The following is an 8,982-nucleotide window of genomic DNA, read 5'->3' as shown; positions in this document are numbered from 1 at the left end:
TTCTTGGGTGCATTTACAAAATCAACTGATAGATCCCAGTTATCGCATGGAGTAATTGGCTGATTAATCATTAGTTGAGTTGGGTACATATTTAATATTTTGATGGAGTTGGCTCTCTTGTAGAACCAATATACATAATCAGATTTCGTTCTTCTTCTATAGACCTCAGGTGAGTGCAGCATATTAGAAAGTTTAGCTTGAAAACTTCACGTGTTGTCTAGATCTACTCAATGCCTTCACGCCGAAAACTGTGCTATATAGATAAAATTCTCTCACTTATGGTAGGTAATTTTAACTCTGCTCTCATATTAACTATTCTCGTGGACTTTGGAGCCCCAAGGATGAGACGCATAGCTTCATTTTGCAAGGTTTCAAGAGATTTCAGCTCTATGTCAGTATACAGTGTGAGATGTAGAGCATTTTAGTCAATCACAGAGCGTATAAATGATACATAAAACATTCTAGCAAGTCTCACGTTAAGTCCATGATTGACACCTTGTTGGTGTCAATCAACAAGGTGTCAACAAGGACCCGCAAGGGCTTTAATCTCTCCCAAAGTCTCCTCTTGAGAGAAGAAAGGTACCCAGGGTCGTTAATGGGGACACCAAGGTATCTGTAAGACTCGCAGTTCTCGAGTGCTCTCCCATCTATATGAAAATTGGCTGGTGGAATACCACATGGAATGATGGCACGAGTTTTCTGTACAGAGATAAGGAGGCCACATTCCTCAGCTCTAGTAGCAAAAGCGTCGAGCAGAACTTGCATTCTAGGCTCGGTGGCAGCCTGTAAACATATATCATCAGCATAACAAATGACAGTGTCTTCATCATTAGTTGGAAGATCTTTAATAAGTTTATGCATCCGAACGTTGAACAACAAGGGACTGAGGACTCCTCCTTGTGGAGTTCCCAGTTCAAAGTGTTTGCTCTCTGTGCTTTTAACACCATTAAACAAAACATATGCTGTTCGATTAGACAAATAGCCCTTTATCCATTTCAGCAATTTTCCTTGTATTCCCAGCTTGGCAAGCTGTTCCAGTATGATTTCTCTGTTTGATGTACCACAAGCTGCTGCTAGGTAGATGAAGACTGAGGGGAAGCTTCAATAAGTGTGAAGTACTCAGCAAAACAGTGTTGTGTACTGAGCCCAGGCATAAATCCAAACAGTTGAGGTGACAGGTGCCCCTGTATACGATACATGAATCGGGTAAGAACAATACGTTCAAGCACTTTGCAAACACACGATGTTAGAGATATGGGTCTATAATTATTTGAGTGTGGTTTGGGGATGGGAACAATGAAACTCTTTGTCCAAGCATCAGGTAATACTCCTTCACGTAAACTCATTCTGTACAACACTAATAGTGGATTACCTGGTACGTGTGAGACTAATCTCAGTAGACTGTAAGTAATACCATCCTCTCCATGAGCAGTTGATTTTCCTATCTTTAGTGCATGATTTAATTCCCATTCAGTTACATCATTAAGGTCCGACACGTCGATAGCTGTACAGGCAAGATTGATGGTTCGTTGTCTGTTGGGGCGTGTGTCATCAAGTTTGTGCTGTATGTTAATTGGGAGTGAGTCGTAGCTCGATGTTAGTGCCCATTGATCAAGGAGAATGTTTGCTTGTTCTAGTGAGCTGTGGTGCAACGGTTTGGTTGGGCTGCTTCTAGAGATTTTTCGTATCTTTTCCCAAACTTCAACAAGTGTTGTTTGCTCATTTATACTTTGTATGAACTCTTTCCAATGTTTATTACGTATAACGTTGCTCATGTCTCTCACCTCTCTATTTGCAACTAGAAATGCATGCAAGTCACTTTGTGCTTTGGTTCGTTTTTATGTATCTCCAAGTTGCTTTACTCGTTCATGTTCTTTAACAAATACGGGGTCAAGGACCCACTTGGGTGGTGGTAGGTGTTGCCCACTTCTGCTAGGCTTACGGCCTGTTCCCCAACACACCCATGTGTCGTAGTAGGTAGTAATTGTATCAACGAGATCTCTGGAGAAGGCTTGTACATTCGTTATTGTGTAATCTTGATACCATTTTGATATACAATTAATAAAGTGGTCATGCAAGCCATATGGAATATTCATTTTCCGTCTCTGATGTCTATTAGGTACATCACACTGTTCCTCATAGGAAGTAGAAACTGCATAGTGATCACTAACTAAGTGATTTACCAACGAACATTCCATCCTATCTTGCACAAGGTTTCTACCCATTACATAATCAAGTCTGCCTCCCAATAAATGAGTTTGGGTATCCGTAGTATACACGGTTAATCTGTTGTCATAAACATATTTGATAAATTTGCATCCATTATCGTTGCTAGTTCTGTCTCCCAGCTTAATATGTCAAGCATTAAAATCTCCCATGTATATTGTCCCATGATTGTCTAGATCTGGGAGCAATGTTACATTGAGTTTCTGGCTTCTGGCATATACGTTGAGGAATGAAAAGTGGCCTGCTGTAGTTTGTACATGAAAGTGATGGTATTGTGTGTGTACATTGTGTGACGTGCTCACAAGAATGTGCGGTAAATCACTTCTGACGTATGTTAATAGGCCTGTGGCGTTACTGTTATTATAGGATGCATACCCTCTGATTTTTGGTGGGGTTTTGTTTATCATATTGGACGTGTAGGGCTCCTGTAAAAACAATTATATCTATGTTGTTACTGGTAACATATGCAATTAGGTCATTCAGACTTTTGTTGATGCTACGAATGTTCCAACTGAGAAACCTAATGGTTCTTGTGTCAACAGCAGCCATCGTCTTGGTGTTGATCCTCCCTGGGATTGGTGGTCCCATTGTTGTCCTCGTCCCACTCACACAATGTGTCAATAAGTGACTCTATGACGTAAAGAGCCGCACCAACCTGGCGTTTGGTGTCGTCAGGAACATCTGGTGACATCATCAGTTTCTTGATCACTGAATAACTCTGGATGGTTCGCGAGTGAATGTTCTCTGTAAGTCGTATGGCATAATTACTGTCACTCAGAGTATTATCTTTTTCATTCTCGTACTTGGCTTGAGCGCGTTCGTTAAGGTCATGAATCATTTTAAAATATGCTGATGCAGATCGACTTCCTTTTCCAGTTAATGTTTCTGTGTCACTAACACTGCTGTCATCCCTGAGTTGACTGACGACGTCGCTGCCACCGCCTCCGTTGTCGCTCTCTGTTGTCGCCGCTGCCGCCGCCGTCACCACCCCCACAGGAACCTTTACCAGCGCGAGCCACGGCTGTGACACAGCAGCATGGAGGCTGCTGTATCTCTTGTGGAGGAGCCCGACGTAGCGTCTGTATAATTTCAGTCAGTTCTGCTACCTGTGCTTGCAAGGTTGCCAACTGTTCATTAACTGTTGTATGTTGTCAAGGGCGTTGCTGTAACTGTCACCACTATGGGATGGGTCAACAGTATTAGAGCCGGCATCAGTAGACACTTGTTGTGTCTTGGGCACTTGCCTCCTTGTGCCAAGGGAGGCTGGCCGTTTGGTACAATCTGAGTGCCAGATGGTGACTCCTTCCGTACCACATCTGAACCACTTCAGCGGCGGTTTAGACGGAGCCACAGATTCAGGATGTTGCCCTGCTTCTGTTGCAGTGTTCTGTTGCTCCTGTTCCTGCTTTCTTTGGTCTCTGGTCTTCTTATACTGACAATTCTTCAGTGGATGAGGACCGGAAGGTACAGCAGTGGTGGTGGTGGATGTGCATGTTGTGGAGGCGGCTGCTGGCGTTGGGGAGGGGGCGCCTCCGTGTCGGCTCCTTGGTGTCCTTCTGCACCCCATATTGTGGGCTCCCCAGAGTGGGAGGTTGTTGCTCCTGATGTGAGCGCTGGTGAAGCCCGCTATTTGGTTACTGGGTGGAATCTGTGCAGATAGAACCAGTGCCGAGGGTCCCCGTCGGGCCGGCCCCCGACGGTGATCCCTCCCTCCCATTTTGAAGGATTAGGCTATATGGGATGAATATTTGTGTGAAGTATTCTTGGGTGGCCTTTCCGGACAGATATGTGTTTGAGTATAGTAACTGGGTGATTTTTGTTATTTTTGTTCCTGGGTATGTGAGATTTTATGTCCTGTTTTGCTCTATGTTTGTTTTTAGGCTGGTTTATGTGTCTGCGCACCGCTGTTTCTGTTATGTTTCCTTCTCTCAAATTTTTTGGTATGTGTTGTTTTGTATGTTGCGTTTATGTGCTGGTTGTTTTTATGTGTGTGATTTATTTTTGTGTGGTTCTGTGCGTGGTTTATTTTTGTGTGGGTTATTTTTAGTGTGATTTATTTCTTCTTGTATTTTGTGATATTTTTGGTGTTTGTTGAGTAACGTTCCGATGCGTCGGTGCCTTGTCTTTACCTTCACATCCATGGTTCCCGATCCGTTTTGTACTTCAGTTCTTGGGATCTTATATAACTTTCTGTGCCCGGTTCAATCCGTGTCGGTGTTTTTGTTTGTTGCATGGTTGTTTTTTCCCCTCTTTCTGAGTTTTGTATGGCTGCTTTTATTTTTTTGTATTTTTGTTATTAAGCGTGTTTTCCTGTGTTTGTGTTGTGATTTGTTATGTAATTGTTATGTGATTTGTACTGTGGTTTGTGTTATGTGTTTTGTTTATTGGTGGTACTTGTGGTGGTACTTTAGTGGTGTCCTCTATTTTATTGTATTTATGTAGTATGCCGGTGGCATGGAAATATATAACAAAAATAGAGGCACGAGAGACATGAGCAATGTTATACAAAATAAACATTGGGAAGAGTTCCTACAAAGTATAAACTAACAAACAACACTTGTTGAAATTTTTGAAAAGATAAGAAAAATCTCTAGAAACAGCCCAACCAAACAACTGCACCACATCTCACTAGAACAAGCAAACATTCTCCTTAATCAATATGCACTAAAAACAAGTTATAACTTGCTCCCAATTAACATACAGAACAAACTTTATGACACACGCCAAACAGACAAAGAACCATCGATCTTGCCTGTACAGCTATCGACGTGTCGGATCTTAATGATGTAACTAAATGGGAATTAAATCATGCACTAAAGATGGGCAAATCAACTGCTCCTGGTGAGGACGGTATTACCTACAGTTTACTGAGATTAGTCGCACATGAACCAGTAATCCACTTCTAGTGTTATACAGAATGAGTTTAAGTGAAGGAGTATTGCCTGAGGCTTGGACAAAGTGTGTCATAGTTCCTATCCCCAAACCACACCCAGATAATAATAGACCCATATCTCTAACATCGTGAGTTTGTAAAATGCTTGAACGCATTGTCCTTAATTGTCCTTTACTCCCTACCACCCACACATATATCTATATGAAGGGGGCCTCGCCACTGAGGGCACAGCGCTTGGGCAGAGTTTCTTTCACTTTGATGTACCTGTTCACCTAGCAGTAATAGGTGCCTGGGAGTTATATAGCTACTACGGGCTGCTTCCCGGGAATGTGTGTAATCACCTAGTTGTATTCACCTAGTTGTGCTTGCGGGGGTTGAGCTCTGTTCTTTTGGCCGGCATCTCAACTGTCAATCAATCAACTGTTACTAACTACTAACATTTTTTCCTTTTTTTCCACACACACACACACACACACACACACACACACACACACACACACACACACACACACACACACACACACACACACACACACACACACACACACACGCACACGCACACGCACACGCACACGCACACACACACACACACACACACACACACACACACACAAATCCAGCAAGACTCGACCTGATATTCACATTGAATGATTCAGAAATATAGGATGTCAAATTTGAAGCCTCAATAGGAATGAGTGACCACAGTGTGTTGACATTTGAGTATTTGGTGGAGGTAGGGATAACCTATCCAAGGATGGGATCGGAAGGGAAAAGACTAAATTACCGAAGAGGAAAGTATGATGAGATGAGGAACTTCCTAAGGGGAATACCATGAGAAACAAAATTCAGAGAGAAGACTGTGCAAGATATGATGGATTTTGTCACCATGAAGTGCCAGGAAGCTGCAGACAATTTTACCCCAGTCCAAAAGGAGATAAACGAAAAATATCAGAAGAATCCATGGTTCAACCAGGAATGTAAGGTAGCGAAGCAATTGAGTAAAAGAACATGGAGAAACTACAGGAATAACAGAACACCAGAGAGCAGGGAGAGATACCAGAGGGCCAGAAATGAGTACATCAGAGTGAGGAGAGAAGCAGAGAGATAGTATGAAAATGACAATGCGAGTAAAGATAAGACCCAACCAAAACTGCTCCACAGCCACATCAGGAGGAAAACAGCAGTAGAAGGAACAGGTGATGAAACTGAGAAAAGGGGAGAACAGATACACAGAGAATGATATGGAGGTGTGTAAAGAGCTCAACAAGAGATTCCAGGAGGTCTTCGCAGAAGAACAAGGAGAAGCCCCTGCACTTAATGAGGCAAACCAAGCAACCTTAGAGGCTTTTGACCTCACCAGTGATGAGGTCAAAAGGAATCTGTTGGAGCTGAATTTAACAAAGGCTATTGGATCTGACAGAATCTCACCGTGGATACTAAAAGAAGGTGCAGAGACACTAAGTGTGCCACTTTCAATGGTGTATAACAGGTCACGGGAAACAGGAGACTTACCAGAAAGTTGGAAGACAGCTAACGTAGTCCCAATATACAAGAAGGGTGACAGACAAGAGACACTGAACTATAGGCCAGTTTCCCTAACTAGTATACCATGCAAGGTGATGGAGAAGATCGCGAGGAAAAGGCTCGTAGAGCATCTAGAGGGAAATAGTTTTGTGACACACCACCAACAGGGTTTCAGAGATGGTACATCGTGCCTTACAGGTTTAATTGAATTCTATGCCCAAACAACAAAAAATTAGGCAAGAAAGAGAAGGGTGGGCAGACTGCATTTTCTTGGACTGTCAGAAAGCCTTTGACATAGTACCCCATAAAAGGCTGATACAAAAGTTGGAGCAACATGCAGGAGTAAAAGGTAAGGTGCTCCAGTGGATAAGGGAGTATCTAAGCAACAGGAAACAGCGAGTAACTGTGACAGGGGAAGACCTCAAAGTGGCGAGATGTCACCAGTGGAGTCTCACAGGGGTCTGTACTTGGACCCATCCTGTTTCTAATATATGTAACTCGTTATAGACTCGTTACTCTCATAGTTTGCTGATGATGCAAAAATTATGAGAAGAAACAAGACTGATGCAGATACACATAGACTACACTATGACCTGGACAAACTGGAGGAATGGTATAGAAAATGGCTACTAAAGTTCAACTCAGGAAAGTGTAAAGCAATGAAATTAGGCGAAGGAAGCAGAAGGCTGAACACAAGGTACCATCTGGGAGGTGAAATCATGCATGAGTCAAATAAAGAGAATGATCTGGGGGGGAGGGGTTGATATCACACCGAACCTGTCCCCAGAGGCCCACATCAAAAGGATATCATCAGCGGCATATGCTAGGTTGGCCAATATAAGAACTGCCTTTAGAAACTTGTGTAAGGAATCGTTCAGGACCCTGTATACCACTTATGTCAGACGAATCCTGAAATATGCAGCTCCAGCCAGCTGTCTATATCTAGTTAAACACGAGACAAAGTTAGAGAAGATTTAGAGGTATGCCACCAGACTTGTCCTGGAACTAAGAGGTATGAGCTACGAGGAAAGGCTGAAGGAGCTGAACCTCACGTCCTTGGAAAACAGAAGAATAAAGGGAGACATGATAACAACCTACAAAATTCTCAGGGGAATTGACAGGGTGGACAAAAACAAACTCTTCAACACGGCTGGAACACGAAGAAGGGGACACAGGTGGAACCTTAGTACCCAAATGAGCCACAGAGACATTAGAAAGAATTTTTACAGTGTCAGAGTAGTTAACAAGTGGAATAAATTAAGCAGTGATGTGGTGGAGGCTGACTCCATACAAAGTTTAAAATGTAGATATGATAGAGCCCAGTAGGCTCAGGAATCTGTACACTAGTTGATTGACAGTTGAGAGGCAGGATCAAAGAGACAAAGCTCATCCCCCCGCAAGCACAAATAGGTGAGTACAAATAGGTGGTTACACACACTTAGGTAGCAACCCGTAACAGCTGTCTAACTCTGTTACGAACCCAAGTTCATCGTCAGAGCACGGAGCAGCGACATCAACTCCATCTGTGAGTCCGCTCCCAAAACCCTCACTAATTGGACGAGCCCATTTAGTAGTGACAAGACTATACCAGCCAGAAATGCTAGATTCTTGTCCTCTTAGCTCGAGAGGTAGCCGGTGATGACCTCTGGTGAGGTGACGCTTAGACAATCAGCGCCATCTATGGAACGAAAAGGTGTTCGTTTGTGTCTAAGCCAGTAAGTGATGTTTCCCAGTGGTCCCCATGTAGTGTCCCAGTGTACTGATGACGTGTCTATATTCACAGAGTCAACGTAGGGCTGCTGTGATGCAAGAAGAGTCAGTCTACCCAAGGCAGCCAAGGTCTCTACACCAGTCTGTTTTACAGAAGCAGTGAGCCGCCGCTGGACGAGAACTGTAGTGTTCAACTGTCTGCCTGAGGAGTGGCAGTGATGGGATTCGCCGTACCTGGGGCTGGCTGGTGGAAAAGACAACCGACTGTGGTGCCGAAAGAGGAGAGTAACCAGCGAGTTACACGAAGCTCCTGCCTAGGGCTCGCAACCCTAGTATTCACTCGTGAAGTGGCCTAACATCGTGAGGCTGATTGGTACCTGCCAGCAACAGGCTGGACTGTGGTTGTGGGCCTTCACGACGAGGCACCTAGTGGAATTGTGATTTGACTGGCCCGTGGCCAGGGTAGACTCATCGTTGTTTCCTGGTACCTGCTGAGGGTAGTGCCACGGATAAGGAAACCCGGTATAAGACTGCACGGAGTGAGCTTCGCCGAGTGTTCAGTGTCTTCAGAGAGAGACGATGATGTACATAGTGTAGTAATATTTTCCGTTTAAGACTTTTATATATAT

This window comes from Procambarus clarkii, chromosome 23 (genome assembly GCF_040958095.1).
Source record: "Procambarus clarkii isolate CNS0578487 chromosome 23, FALCON_Pclarkii_2.0, whole genome shotgun sequence".
Lineage (NCBI taxonomy): Eukaryota > Metazoa > Arthropoda > Malacostraca > Decapoda > Cambaridae > Procambarus > Procambarus clarkii.
The sequence above is the reverse complement of the archived record's forward strand: the minus strand, read 5'-3'. Positions refer to the sequence as shown.